This window comes from Ceratotherium simum, chromosome 2 (assembly GCF_057802395.1).
Source record: "Ceratotherium simum simum isolate JZ-2026a chromosome 2, ASM5780239v1, whole genome shotgun sequence".
In the NCBI taxonomy this organism is placed as follows: domain Eukaryota; kingdom Metazoa; phylum Chordata; class Mammalia; order Perissodactyla; family Rhinocerotidae; genus Ceratotherium; species Ceratotherium simum.
The window spans coordinates 58,376,549-58,392,893 of record NC_141901.1 but is presented as its reverse complement, the minus strand read 5'-3'; the positions used below and the strand labels follow the sequence as shown (position 1 = coordinate 58,392,893).

The following is a 16,345-nucleotide window of genomic DNA, read 5'->3' as shown; positions in this document are numbered from 1 at the left end:
AGCATCCTTGCTTGTATTTTAAATTATTTCCTTGGCATAGATTCTTAGATGGGGAAGTATTAGGACAGAATATAGTACTTTAATGCTCTTAATATATATACCAAATTGATTTCAAAAAGGCTGTACAAGATTATATTCTCATCAGTAACATGAAAATGATATACTACATATTCTGCAAGACTGAACAGAAACGTTAAAAATCTTTGTCAATTAAAAAGGGTATTTCAATGTTGTTTTAATTTGCAGTACTTTGGTAACGGGTAAGTTTATACATTTTTCGTATGTTCATTGGCCATTTTTATTTCTTCATTTATGAATTATCTTGGTCCTTTGCTCATTTATCTATTATCCATAATATGACTAGTATTTTATTATAAAAAGTAACACATGCTCATTGTTAAAGTGTATTAGAAAATGTTAATATTTATAATGTTTTATAACTTACTGTTTAAAGAACTCAAACCAATACATTATGAATGTCTTTCCATGTCAACCAGTATACATCTAAGCCATCATTTTTAATGGCTGCTTAATATTCCTTTGTATGGATTAACAAGAACTATTTTCACCAATCTTTTGGACATGTAAGTTTTGCCTAATATTTCTGTATTAAAAATGATTGTGTGATGAATGTGATGAACATCAGGTACATTTATTTTGCACACTTCTCTTATCATTAATATAGGTAAAGTCCTAAAAAATGGAATTATTTGGTCAAGAGGTACTGAGGATTTTGGATATATTATCAAGTTTCCTTTCAAAATGGTTATACTAATTTCCAGCCCCAACAACAGCGTATGAGAGGGCTAATTTCATCATGTTCTCACCAATAGTAATTATCCTTCTTTTTAATCTGCAATCTGATAGGCAAAAACAGTGTCTCATTGTTTTAATTTGTATTTATTCATTTATTTTGCTGAGGAAGATTTGCCCTGAGCTAACATCTGTTGCCAATCTTCCTCTTTTCTTTTTTTCTTTTGCTTGAGGAAGATTAGCCCTGAGCTAACATCCGTGCCAGTATTCCTCTATTTTATATGTGGGTTGCTACCACAGCATGGCTGATGAGTGGTGTAGGTCTGCGCCTGGGATCCGAACCTGCAAACCTGGGCTGCAGAAGTGGAGTGTGCCGAAGTTAACCACTACGCCATGGGGCCAGCCCCTGCATTTATTTAAACATGAGTGAGGCTGAAGTTCATGTGTGGGCTCATTGTGGTCACTCAAGGTTCCATTGTCAAGTGCTGGCCCTTGTCCTTTGCCTTTCTGTTGGGTTGTTGCCTTTTCTTCTGTTGGGTTGTTTCATTGTAAGAGCTCTTTAAATACTAAGTATTTAGTATTAACCCTTAGTCATCACATACGTCTCCATTTATCATTTCCTTTTGACTTCATAAGAGGCAGTATAGGAAGAGGTTAAAACCATGGCCCCTGAGGCAGACTGGCTCTGCCATTCACCAGCTATGATGGACGCTGGTTAGGTGCCCTGTTCAGATGATCTTTACTCGCCAGTACACCCATCTCCCAGCTGCTGTGATGTTGGCTACTAAGGATTACAGCAGCCCCACTCTCTGGAGAATTTGCACCTGAGGAAGTTACACCCCACCCCACCCTGATATAGGGGTACAACCCCATCCTGATACAGGGGTACAAAAAGCCAGCACCCTTTTGTAAAGTGGGGACTAATTCCATGGTGTGGTTATGCTCTAGACTCTAGAGCCCTCCCTCTACGAATCAGACCAACATGAAGATTTCCTAAGATCCATTCTTGCTCAGCTCTTTTTTTGTTCTCTATTCTGTGTCACTCCTTTTCTTACAGGTTTCTCTTGAAGAGCCCTCCCTCAATAAATCATGTGGATCTGAATCCCCGCCTCAGGATCTGCTTCTAGGAAAAGCAATCTAAGATTTTGTAAAATGGGGATGATAATTAGTACCTACTTCATAGGGTTATTGTGAAGATTGAATAATAATTAAAATAATATTATAGCAAAAATTATCTAGCACTTATTATGTACTAGGCATTTTCCTAAGCACTCTACAGGTGTTAATTCTTTTAGTCTTTATATCAGTCAAGGTTCAGGTGTAATCCTCAAACATGTAAAGTGCTTGGGACAGCATCTGGTGCATATTTAGCACCAATAAATCTTAGCTATCATTATTTATTGATTCACTCTACATTTCAAGTGGAAGATTAAGCCTGTTAATAGGCTGTTTCCCCTGCATTTTGAGGTCTCCTTCCCACGCCCCTTTTCTTTGCATTCCTTTGGAAAGCTCCTTCCTTCTCACTTTTTCCCTCTTTTATTCCAAAAGGTAGAGATACCAAGTCCACATTCTTGCTGGGGAACCTCCACACCCAATCTTCTGACTTTTTTCAGTCAAGGGAAGGCTGTTATTCTCTGATAGACTTTGTTGGAAAGGAAAGCAACAAGTGTTATCTACCTGGTTATTCAAATTTGCCTTGACTCAATGGGGTCATTTATAATTGAGAGAAAAGTCCAGCCACTCTGGCTTTATCTTTAAAAAGAAAAGCTAAGCTTGGTCTATGCTAACAATCCAGCATGTTGTTAAAAGGCTATGCACACTCTCATTGCTCTCCCCTACTCCAAGGCACTGGAGAATGGTCAAGGAAGCCTGTCAGCAATGTCAACACTATGGAGTTTCACCTAGTAATGTGGAAATGCTGCAGTAAAAACCCCACTGCCGTGTCCCTAGTGCCCAGCATAGTGTTTGGCACATAATAGGCATTTAAACATATGTGTTATTGAACAGATGAATGAGTGAATTTACAAGGCAAGAAAGAGTAGTGACATCAGTTTATAGTTGTATTTATAGTTGTATTTATCCACGACCACTTTGTTGTTTATATTTGTTTATATTTATAGTTGTTTATATTTACAATGACCACTTAATAATATCACCATTTCCTTCCTACATCTTTAACCATCCATGTAAGATCATTTTCCTTCTTATTGAAGGAGAATCTGTATAATTTTAGTTATTCAGGGTCTGTGGCGGCAAAATCAGTTTTCCTTTGCCTGAAAATGTCTTTATTTCACTCTCATTTTTGAAAGACGTTTCCCCTGGATAAATAATTCTAGGTTGACAGTCATCTTCTCTAAGCACATCAAAGATATTATTCTTCTGTTTTACATTTTTGCAGTTTCAAAGTCACCTGTCAGTCTAACTGTTCCATTGGAAGTAATCAGCCTTTCCTCTCTTACTGGTTTTAATTATTACTTCTTTGTTTTTGGTGCTCTGCATTTTCATTGTCTTATGTCTGGGTGTAAATTTCTGTTTTTTTTCTTCTCTATAAAAATCCTGCTTAAAGCATTGTCCATTTCTCTTCTCATCTTAGAGTTTTGATTAGACACATGTTAGATTGTCTCACTCTATCCTCCATGTTTCTCTTCTATATGATAAAACTACTTAAGTTCTAGCTTCCAGTTTGCTAATTCTCTCTTCAGCTGTGTCTGTCCGCTGTTAAATCTGTCCATTGAATTTTAAATTCCAATTATTACATTTTCTTAAAGTCTAAAAGTTTTAGATTCCTTTTTAAACTTGCCTGTTCATTTTTTGCAGAACTTTGTTCTTTATTTATATTTTTAATCTTTTATTTCTTTAAATATATCAAATATACATATTTATAATTTACAACTGGTAATTCTTGTTTCAATGTCTTTATGAGTTTGATTCTGTTATCTGTTTTTTCTGCTAATTCTTGTATAAGATGCCTTATTTCTTTGTATGATTTGTGATTTGATTGAAAGTTCACATTTCTTGGAACTTTCTCTATGGAAATCTTTGGGGTCTGGGTTAAGTTGGTGTCTTAGTCAACTTGGGCCAACAAAATATCATAAACTGGATAGCTTAAACAAAACATTTATTTCTCACAGTTCTGGAGGCTGGGATGTCCAAGGTCAAGGTTCCCGCAGATCCAGTGTCTACTTCATAGAAGGGCATCTTCTCTCTGTATCTTCACATGGTGGAAGGGGCAAGGTTTCTCTCTGGAGTCTCTTTTATAAGGGCACTAATCCCATGCATGAGTGCTTCACCCTCATGACCTAATCACCTCCCAAAGGCCCTATCTCCAAATACCATCACACTGAGGATTAAGTGTAAACATGTGAGTTTAGGGGGAACACAAACATTCAGTCTTTAGCAGTAATTTTCTTTTCTACTTTTTGTTCTGAAAAATTCCAAATTTCAATAAAATGTAAAATATATGAATGGTATAGTACAAGAATAGTATATATATGCTATATATATCTTCACCTAAATCCAATTGTTAACATTTGGTTTGTATTTCTCTCTTTATCTCTGTCTTTTGCTGAACCATTTGAATATAAGTTGCAGAAGTCATGGTTCTTTACTCTTAAATAGTTCAGCTTGCATCTCCTAAAAATAAAGAAATTCTCCTACATAACCATAATTCCATGTCACATCTAAGAAAATTAACAATAATTCCATAATATCATCTAATATACAGTCTATATTCAAATTTCCCCAATTGTTCTTAAATGTCTTTTATAGTCTCTCTCTCTCTTCTTCTCTCTCTCTGCTTCAGGACTCCATCAAGATTCATGTAGTTTTTTTGGTTTGTTTTTCATGACAGTGACATTTACGAAGAGTCTGGCCTAGTCACCTTGTAGAACATTTCAAATTCTGGATTTGATTCAGAGGACGCTTTTAAAAAATAAAAATCAGGAGCCAGCCTGGTGGCATAAGTTTAAGTTATGGTTTAAGATCGCGTGCTCTGCTTCGGTGGCTTGGGGTTCGCAGGTTCAGATCCTGGGCACAGACCTATGCACCACTCATCAAGCCATACTGTGGTGGCATCCCACATACAAAATAGAGGAAGATGTTAGCTCAGGGACAATCTTCCTCAGCAAAAACAGGAAGATTGGCAACAGATGTTAGCTCATGGCCAATCTTTGTCACCAAAAAAAAATATATATATATATATATTTATATTATATATATAAATTTATTTATTTAATTTATAAATTAAATATATTTATAAATTATAATATAAATATATAAAATATAATATAAATATAAAATATAATAGAATAAAAATATAAAATATAATATAAATATATTTATAAATTATAATAAAATATAAATATATTTATATAATTTATAAATTATATAAATATATATTATATATATATAAATATATATATATATCAGATGAAGTTACTCCTATGTTTATAATCTTCCACTGGCTATTATAAAATTTAGAAAATAAGGCCTGAGCTCATTATCCTGGCTTACAGAGGCCTGCATGATCTGGTGTGACTTCATCTTGTATGTTTTTCTCTCCCTCACTTCACTTAAGCCACAGTGGCCTTATTCCAGTTTCTCAAACCCACAAGGCTTGTCCTCACAGGACTTTGCATTAGCTGTTTTCTTTACTTAATGTGGTCTTCCTGAGCTTTGCTTGAAGGCTAGCTGCTCCTTGTGTAATTCAAATCTCAATTTGACACCATCTTCTCAAAGTGGCCTTTCTTACCTTGACCCTCAATCTAAAGTAGTCATTCAGTCATTCAGTATTCACTCTCACATAATCCTACTTTGAATTCTCTGCATGGTACCTATCACAACCTAATATTTTTCTCGTTGTTTATTTTTATTAAACTCCATGATATCAGGGGTTGTGTTCTGTCTTGCTCACTACTATATTCCCAGCACCTAGAACAGTTCCTGACACATAGCAGAAACTTAAATAAATACTTGCTAAATACTGCAATGGATAAGCTGAAGGATGAAAAGAAGGCAGCTATTTAAAGAGCTTGGGGAAAAAAAATCTAAGGAGAGGGAACTGCCAGAGAGAAGGCCCTGAGGCTTGGTCTGTTCTAGGGCCTGAAGAATGTCTTGTATACTTAGAGTGAGCCAGGTGGAGAGGGAAATAAAGGAGAGTAGAGAGGTGGGCAGGGCAAGATGACTTAGGGCTCTGGGGGCCATGGTAGGGAATTTAGATTTTATTTTATTTTTTTAAAGATTTTATTTATTTATTTTTCCCCCAAAGCCCCGGTAGATAGTTGTATGTCGTAGTTGCACATCCATTCTAGTTTCTGTATGTGGGACGCGGCCTCAGCATGGCCGGAGAAGCGGTGTGTCAGTGCTCGCCCGGGATCCGAACCCGGGCCGCCAGCGGCGGAGCGCGCGCACTTAACCGCTAAGCCACGGGGCCGGCCCTAGATTTTATTTTAAATCAAATGAGAAGTCACTGAAGATTTTCAAGTAGGAGAGGGACATAATCTGATTTATGCCTTTTAAAAGATAATTTAATTTGAGTAATTGGGAAGCTGGAGATCAATATCAATGATAGAAAGTCACTGTAAGAGAAGATTTGCAGGGAGGAAATGATTCATTTTGAACATGTTGAATTTGATATATTGTACTTCCTTTGTGGCTTTCATATTAACACCCAAAAAAGAATTTATGAGTAAGAAGGAATTATAATACCTAACTCTGAATAGTACAGCCAGCTGATTCAGTTGTTTATAAGAACCTGCTACTAAAGGTAGTTGTTGCTAACAACAGGCACCATTTATTGAGCAGTCAGGCACTATGCTAACCACTTAATGTTTACATCACTGAAGCATCACAACCACCCTTATTAGAAGAGGACTTATTATCTATATTTTACAACTGAGGAAACTAAGGCTAAAGAAGATAAATAACTCATTCAAGGTCAACCAGCCAGTAAGTGGCAGAGAAGGAACTCAAATTCCAGGTCTAGTTTGATGCCAAAGCTATTTTAACCAATTTGCCATAACATGTTCCCAATAAGAGAAAGGCTGCTTGGATCACTGGTTGTGGCCATCATTCACAGAGAGATTGAAACCGAGGGTTTCTTTAATATATCCTTAAGCCTGTAGAAACACTTAACTTTCATTTCAGTGGAGAAATACCTACCTGAGAAATAAGCTAATTAAATTCATCAAATTCTGTAGCCCAGAGAGACAATAGTCTTGGAATTTTTGAGAAAAACAAACTGAGATCTATTTTTTGTTAACTCGATATGGAGAGGAAGTGAATGGAAATAAAACTTATTCTTCCCAGTGTATTTGGAATGTAGCTGCCTGAAACTGAGTAAAACGGCTACCCAATTTTGCTGGGAACCAGCGATTCTGCAGTCAACAGAAGTTTGCTTTTTTAACAGCTGGAAACGCCAGAACTGTGACACAGCCTCAAGAACTGAGGCTGCCTTGTTCAGACCTCCACACGGGTCCCTCTGTTCCTTTCACAGAGCCCTCTTTTTCTGAAACATCCCGCATATGCCGCTTGGGATACTCATTCTCTGGGCCAGGACCGAGTCCTAAGGGCAGGAGGCACTGGTTTTGGGCTCCCGTCTTTTCAAGGGGTCTGGACAAGAGCCCCTCCGAAGACCTCTTTCTGGACGATATTTATCGCTCCACCCTTCAGTGTCTGAAGAACAAAGACGACGACGGGAAAGAAACTTCAATTTGGTGCTGGAGGGCAGATCCCGGAGCAGCGGAGGACCGAACCACCCAACGCTCCCCTCAGCCTGACACGCAGAACCCCACCCACCCAGGACGGCGGAGGCCGCGCGGGGACGATCGCCGCGCCCCGCCCCACCGCCGGCCATTGGCGGGTCCGAAAGTCGCGGGGCGGTGTCTGTTTGAATGTGAGCGACTGGAGCCGGGGCGCAGGCGCAGAGGAGGGGAGCGGTGAAGAGCGGGCGGCGCTGCGGACCCCTGGTTGGCGGTGGGACGTGTCGGGAGGCGAGGCGAGTCCAGGGAGGTCTGGCCCACGTGACCCGCCGGGGGCCGGGTCGGGGGGCGCGCGCCGGCCTCCCGCGGTGCCCCTGCCTGGCGAGGCGCCCGTGGCGAGCTGACACGCCTGGTGGAGGGGCTGCCGCCGCCCGCCCGTCGCCCGAGGCGGCCGCTGCTGCAGCTTCGCCGCGTCCGCCGCGCTCCCAGGACGCGCCGGCCCGCGGGAGGTGAGTTCTGAGGGGCGTTTGAGGGCGCCCCGCGGCGGGAGGTGACAGGGAGGGGGCGTGTGTGGGACGGGCTCTGTGTCCAGGGTCTGGGGGCGACCGCCTTTGTTCGGGGCGGGAGGAGCCGGGGGTGGTCGGCGGGGACGCGAGTGGAGAAACCAGAAACTCGGGATGAGGGACAGCTGCGTCCAGGACGAGCGCTCAGCTGCTTTCTGGTGGACGTTTTAAAATGAGAGTAAATCTTACGAGCCTCGTTCCCTAGTATTTTTTTAATAAAAAGTATATTAGGATACAGTGATGTGTCACGTATTCTCAATGTGAGTAACAGACCTGAAAAATCGGAATCCCTGTGGAATTAGACCCCAGGCAGATTGCAGTCACTTGTAGTCGTGCGCTGCTGTCTAAACCAGGCAGTTTTTGTCAAACACCTGCGTTTACAATATTTAAATTCATGCTCTTTCGGACACCAACCTGTCGATTTACCATAAAAATTGGTAGTTGCTGCAAAAAGTTTTAGTAAGCATGGAATGTTAAGAAAGCCCTTTGCTGAAAACCTATAGAATATCTTCGAATAGTAAAAAGTGGAAAATGTGTAATTTCCTTGTTTTGATGGTAACCAGTTAGATCATTTTAACTAGTATCATTTGAACTCCGTTAAAGAATAGGAGTAAGGATGGAAATTTTATTTGCCTTAATGCATAATTAAACCCTACCGTGGAGTTAAACGAAGTAGGCTCTTGGCTCTGCTTTCTTCGGCTTGTGTTGGAGTCTCTCGTCGTGGGTGTGGGAGGTTGATGTACCGACCGAGCTGAAGTTTCAGGCTGCCACTTTAGCATGGTGCGCGAAAGATTTCCAGCCTGATAGCCGCCAGGGTGATTACCTCTGATAAATACCACTTTTGCTTGAATTGTCACTTTTCAAGAAGCAACTGTGGTTGATTTTTAGAACTGAGTAAGCAGCAGATCACTGTTGGTTGACATGGATGTGTGTGAGGGCTCAGGGGCTGAGGGACAGTCTCATACCTACTCTTCTTTACACCTTACCGTGGATTCGTTCTGACAAACTCTTTCTCAGGCTGTTCTTTACAATGTAAGGAGTGGAGCGGATACAAAGTAAAAAGTTGTGTGATATTGTTGAGAGGCATTTCCTCCTAATCCTCTTTGGCTAGATAAGCAGTTTAGGTGTATTTTCTTCTGTTATTCAATCAGACATGCAGTGTTACAAATATTATATTTTAATATAAATCTCAGACTTGGTACTTAGGCTAATTGTAACACAGATAGGATATAGTCGTTTTTAAAATGGCCTCGTTCTTAAGGATAAAATATTTCTAAGATTTACCTAAAAGATAAAATTTTGTAATTAGTAATCTCTGGAATTTTAAAATTGAAAATCTGGTATAGATTTAGACTATCCTAAATCTATTCTAATAGACATGTTCTTTTTTATAATAATAATAATAGCTATTATTATTATTGCTACTATACTTTGAGTACTTTCGTTAAGTACCAGAGCCAGGCATTGGGTTAGGTGCTTTATAAATCAGATCTCCCATCATCACAACACATGTTGGTGTTGGATAAGTATCATTATGCCCAAACCAACTCTGAGAGTGTAGCTCAAGATCATATAACTAAGTTACTGTGCCGGGCTTCAAACCGTGGCCTGATCCCAAAGCACATGCTGTATCGCGTCTGTGTGTTTGTTTAAATCTCCTCCAGGTCTCTGGATTCCATTTGTAAGGACATAATCCTACTTTTAAGATGCCTGTAGGTGCTGTGTCTTGTTGTGAACTATGCAGAAATATTTCAGTCCTTAGTTTAGGACTTCTGTCTTCCTTTCAATACCTTATAAATCACAAATCCTTTTAATCATCTTTATAAAAACAGTAAAAAATTAAGAGTAAGACTTTCCTGAGTTATTTACATGAATATGAATATATTCTTTACTGTGGAGCAGAAACGTACTAAAGGCCGGTTTTCTCATTATTATAGGATTCTTTGCCGCTTCATAGTTTTTATCTTCTTTACGGGCAAGAAATCAAAAAAGTTTGTTGGACATCGATTATGTGCAAAGCAATTTGCTTGGTGTTGTGAGATGACAAGAGAAGGCTTCCTATGCAGTAGTTGCTGCTGGAGTTTTTACAGTATCTTTCATCTGTCTCCCTGTCCTGCCCCATATGTTGCTGACAGTTTATCTTCCTAACACAGATCTAACTTTGCTATTCCTTTGTTGAGAAAATTACAACGTTCCTCATTATGTAATATAGGGTTGAATATGTGCTTCAGCCATGTACGTATTCAGAGTCCCTCACAGTTTAGTGCGTTCTTGGACTTCTCTTTCTCTACTCCTGACCCAGTGTGCTTGTCCTGGCACACGTGCATTCTGTGCATTCCCATCCCCTTGCTTGGCTTGAGCCATTTCCCCGTGCTGGAATTGCCTTTTCTCCGTTTGCCTAATAAGGTCTACCCATCCTGCAAGATGCAGTACAGATTTCCTTGCTTCCTCAAAGCTGTCCTTCGTCCTTTTTACTTAGAATTATTCTTCCCGTATCATCTCATAACATTACTGAATTGAACTTTTCCACAGAATGGTGGTAACTTTTGGAAGGAGAAGACGGAGTTATATTTCCTATGAAGAATTCTGAATTCAAAGTCTCTAGGGATCCTCTTTAGGCATTTATAATCCTTTTGCATTTGGGATTTATTTCTGCTTAAAATTGTGTTTGAAACCAGTTTTGCCTTTTTAAAGTCCTTCTGTTAAGAGAACTGATTTATTGTCATTTACTAACTCAAGAACAATGCTCAGTAGAAAGGACCACTTTTCTACTTAACTGTTGAGTTTTTCATATATGTATTAATTGGTTTAAGCTGATGGCTGACCAACAATGGTAGTAATAAATGGCGACTTGGTGACTTGGTAACCAGTTTTTCTCAAAGTTGTGTTCTCTCCATTGTTAACTAACAAGTATTTCTCTTTTTTTTCTGGCATAGTAATGTCTTCATAAGGCTATTTATTTTGAATTTACTTCTTTGAGCTCCTGTTAATTGCATCGCTTTTGTCCAGTAATTTGTATAAGCCCTAAAAAAATAAAAACAAATAAACATATATATTTATTGATTGATAAAAAGATCACAGATCAGAAAGGGCAAGGAGTAATATATATATTTAGGGGTTTTATTTGTAAAAATTGGACTTAGTGTGAATCATAGCTGTTTTTGGATTGCAGACATTTTCTTGTGATCTCCTGGTCTTATAACCTGAGTTATCATTGGGAAGCACTGAAAATATAATTTGAGTTGTTAAAATTCAGAATGTCTTCTTTTTTTAAGTCATCATTGTGTTTTCTATAACCTCAATATAATAATACTTTTATGTATCCAATTTTATGTTTATAATAATTAACGAGAAATCATTTTTCTTATGCAAATGTCTAATTGAACCTCTTTCAAAAGGTTATTAATTTTACTAATGGATTAAAAGGACCATCTCTATTTAAAATTATTTTATAGAAGGGAAAATTAACATTATTTGTAAACTCTGGGTTTCAGTTTGATGAGAAATAAAACCAAATTATAGGGAGAAAAATACTAATTTTATTCTAATGAACATATATAAGATCTTTTTCCTTTAGTCAAACATATTTATATTCTTAAATATAAATAACTAATCTTGTTGGACTAGGAGTTTTGATTCAGTAACTGCTTTGCAGAGAAAAAGGTAACCAAGATTAGGATGTTGCATGAAAGTAATCTTCCTTTTGTCCTTGAAATTTTTAAGCAACTGCTTCATTCTCTATTGAATTGTAATCACTGAGTATTGTAATTACAAAACACCAGTTTTAATGATTAGTGTAGTCACTGGCGTAATTCACATTTATTCCATGTATAATCTAAAAATAGAGCCCCTTTCTAGTTTATCACCCTTTAGAAAAATATTCAGTTCAACTTCTTCCTGATTTATCACGGGCTACCAAACCTTAAGACATTAAGAGGCTGCTCGTGTAGTAATTATGATAGCCATAGTGCTTTGTGTGGAGACTGCTGGAAACCACTGTTGAACTACAAGCATTCAGCATTTTCCATGTCACTAGACTCATACGCTTGGTCCTTTCTCACTGTTTAACAACGCTAAGATGAAGCCTTGAAATATTCAAATCTCTTTCTTCTAGATTACATTTTGTTTCAGTATTTATCTAATTTGAAATTTCATATATGGCTTTTATGAGTATTTTGCTTATCCAGGGAACATAATTTGTAGGAGTCCTTTAGCTTTATGTGATGGATAAAAATGCAAATGTTCATCACCAATAAAGGCAGTTTATATATAGTTTAGTTGTTTAGAATGGTGAGATTTTAGGTGTAAACATTCAAAAACATGAAAAGGAATTCTTATTTTTTCTTACTAAAATTGTTTTTGGATTATACTACTCTGAAATGGTTGCACTCATTGTTGTACATTTTTAATGTTCACAGCTCTGGACCTGAATTTTTTTTTTAAAGCTGCCAAGAATGAAAATGAGAGTCTGAAATTAATAGTGCCTTTACTCTGCATCTATTTGATATCTTTCATAATGACCTATGAGAATTAATTTCAGATACTACGCTTGGGAACCCTTCTGACTGGTGGTGTGCCTTTAAGATATAGATTTATTAGAGCCTAGAACCATTTTTCCAATCTGTCCTTTTGCTTAGCTAATTGATAGTCACAAACAGTTTATCAGAAAGTTTTTTATAATGAAATTTGTGTTTTGTTAGCAGTTATACTGTTAGTTACACTTGTTTTCTAAAGTAACTTGGCTTTACATCTCACAGACTAACATTGATTGTTGCAAACTTAAAGATTAGTGATAAATTAAGACAACCTTAATTGGAGTACATACTTTAGGATTATATATTTGCTTAAGGAAAACTTCATTGATACAGTTTTTACAGCATAATTTGTAGTAAATTCTCATTTCTCCGGAATGATAGAGAATAGAATGATCTTCTTAACTAAGCAATATGATTGTTTATTTTATTAATTTGGGATTGTGTAAAGTAATTTACATTTGATATGTATGACGATTATCAGTTAACACTAAAACTGTGTTCAACACTATAGATAGATACAGATAGAAATAAATACACACACACATATAGTCTTGAGTTATCTTTAGCTGACAGTAGTATTATGCAACAGTTTGATTTATATTATTGGTTTAGAGATTGAGTATGTTGAATGAAGAATCAGAACTTTCATGCATTGCTTTAATTTTTTTCTCCTATTGCAATTTCTCTTTAATTTTGCCACTGACCTATTGCGGTGTTAACTAGTTTTAGTTTTCATTGGTACTTTAAAAAAATTTTAGTTTTAAATATGTACAAAAATTCAAAAATATCAGTCATTCAGTGTTTTCTCCCCCAGATCCTTTCCTGTGTATCAAATTTTATCTGATTTAAAGTTATCTCAAGCTTGATATCTTTCTTTTTCTTTCAACTCTTGTTGGTGAACATATAGCACTTTACCAAGCACAAGTTTAATATAAGTATTCCATTTTCTCCTCTCTGAAGTATCACTCTTGCTATCCAATTTTTCAGTCACCGTGCCTATTGCTGCTGTTCCACCTGTCCTCAAAATTGGCCATCTTGTGAGCTCTCTGTTCCTGCTTGACCTTTGCCTCTCAACGTCTAGTCAGTGGGCATTGCTTCCATTTTTCTCTGGGTACTCTTAGCCAGATTGCTTAGTTAAGTACCCAGCATTTCTTGAGCCTGACTTCCCTTGCTTTAGGTTCTAATTTCACACCTCAGTCATGTATTCTGATGTCAGAATAATTTTTCTTGCCTTTAATTGGCTCCTCAACACCTGCCACACTAAAATCAAGCTCTGAACCTTCCCTCTCTTTGGACTTCTCTCTGTTGGACTACACCCTTTGCCTTTTCTTACACTCTTCTCATATTCTTCTGTGGAAACTTCCTGCTTTTACCTTCCTGCTCTTAATTATGCAAGTATTGTTCCTTATACTTGCCATCTGGTTTCCACTATATCTTTCAGATAAAGTGTAATTAGAAGTTTGGATTAGGTGACAAGCCATATTTAGTCCATCTAAAAATAAATTAGTGCCTGCTTACAGATACATAATTTGACAGAAAATAACTAGTTTACCTAGGGTAGTTACTTGAGTTGATTTTAGAAGTGGCTGTTTTGGCATCCTGCTTTATTACCCTCATTATTCCTAGGATGTGTATTTGTTACTATAACCTGTACCCTGAATTCTAACATGAAATTAAATGTGTTCTTGATTCATTTCATTTTAAATGTGTTCTTGATTCTTCCCCATTATTTATCCCTGCTCAAATTGATAAAGGGCTCCTGTATCTGACTTGAAACATTACAACTGAAAGGGGTCTGGAGAATTTGAGTATTGTACCTTAGAAGGAATTATTAGGAGAAGAAAAGTTTAAAGAATTTAGATTATCTATCCTGGAGGCAAGAGAAGTAAGTTATATTTATTGCCTGATGGGTGTTACCCTTTATAAAGATACTTAAAGAATCGGACCAAAAGTTACTGGCATTTAAGTTGTAGTAGAGAGTAGATAGTTTAGATAAATTGAAAGAAGGACAAAACATATAAATGTAACTGTCTATCCTTTATTTTTCTCCATCACCTAGTTGTAAACATTTTACTGCTAATGGAATAAAGAGGGCTAGGATTTATTGTTTATTCTGATTGCAACCTTGGACAGTGCCTAGAAGTCCACTAGCTGTATAATGGGAGTCTACCTATTTTGACTTCCTAATTAGGAAATTAAACGTGAGGCAATCAGAGTCAGGTACTAGTTGATTTTTCTGTATGTTTCTATCAGTTTCTAGGATATGGAAAAAAATTATTGCTTCTCTGTATTTCTCTATGGTCAGACCAAAAGATAGTGTGAGCTAACAATTTTGTTAGCAGTGAGGTTTTTGGAGCATTGTTTGTTAAAACCTGGGAGATGCTATTAAGGACATGTGTGTTCCCTGCAAATTATAAATCTAAATGGAGGTTGGAGGTTAAACTTAATGACTTCTTAATATTCTTTCAAACCTATAATTTCCATTCCATTTCCTGGTCCTGTCATTAAATTTTCTTATTCTAATGAACAATTCATAATTTAATGTTTGTTGCAAATTTTATTAGTGTTACACTAGTAATGTATGAATTATGTGTTAAACTATGAAGTGCGTTTGTTAACTCCAGGTAATGTGAAGCATGAATGAACACCTTGTTACTAAATTGGTTAGAGAGTTCTTATAACGTGAATCATTGAATCAAGAATTGCTTGTTTGTTCAGTGAATAATTGTAAGATGAGAAATGCTACTTAATTGTTATGGAGATTGTAATGTAGGAGTGACTTTTTTGGGGATACTCTTCTTTTGAGAATAGTAAAACCATATTATAAATTGCCGTTAGTAAAATGGTGAATAACATTCTCTTGTCTTCTTATTTATTTATTTTTAAAGTGGTTCTCTATGCAGTCTTAATCAAGTAAGCTATTTTATAACGCCATGTATATATATTGGTAATTTGACTACATGTTTACATTTTAATAAGTACGAAGTTAACATATTTTTAAATGATTGGTAAAATTTGGAATTTCATTATAATCTCATGGATGAAAAAATATTTCAATTCAATTATAATTTAATTTAATTATAAGTTAAATTAATTCTAATACCTCACCTTCTGCCCCATTTTATAAATTACAGCCTAAACCTCAAAGTAGATAGTGGAAGATAGCTTGCTTGACAGTTTAGCTGCTGTGTAATCTAGGTGTACTTTGGAGCTATTGCTATGAATATCTACACTAATTCCCGCAACAGTGTTTTTTATTAAGGAAAAACAAGGCACAATGGAATTCTGAACAAAAGGAAAACAGAAGATTTGTTGGATTAATAGCTGCTACCTATCTTTTCATCCTTTATTAAGACACCGCTTCATTTGTTGGCCAAGGGACGGGATAAGAGGAATACTGTTTTGTGTTTCTTATGTTCAAAACTGGTTATTGATGTGAAAACCTCATTTCCTTTAGGAAGCTTGTCAATATTCCCAAGGTGGCTCTTTTCCACCTTCCATCTTCCTCCTCCTCAAAGGTCCTGACTACTCTGTTCCCTGCTAACCTCTCTCTAACTGTACTTAATTAACAAGGCAGTGGGTGTGTATTATTTAGAGTCTAGTTTATGTTATAACTGAAATACTTAAAAAGATGTTATGTGGAAGAGGAATTAGGCTTTATTGGACGGCAGCAGAAGGAAGAAATGGGTCAAAATGGAAAGATTGCTCAAAGTACGGAACAATTTACTAAAAGGACTATTCAAAATTAGGCTTAGCTGCCTTATGACCTTTCTGGGAATGCTGTAGTAAATGTTGA

The 16,345-nt window shown here is 37.0% G+C and overlaps 1 protein-coding gene across 1 annotated transcript in view; it reads left to right on the top strand.

Annotated features, from left to right (window-relative positions):
• Positions 1-7,725: 7,725 nt before the first annotated feature.
• Positions 7,726-16,345, top strand: part of GPSM2 (G protein signaling modulator 2) — a 45,994-nt gene continuing 37,374 nt past the window's right edge. The window contains exon 1 of the mRNA XM_087446278.1: positions 7,726-7,960. The gene's annotated coding sequence lies outside the window, so the exon portion shown is untranslated. The remainder of the gene's footprint in view (positions 7,961-16,345) is intronic.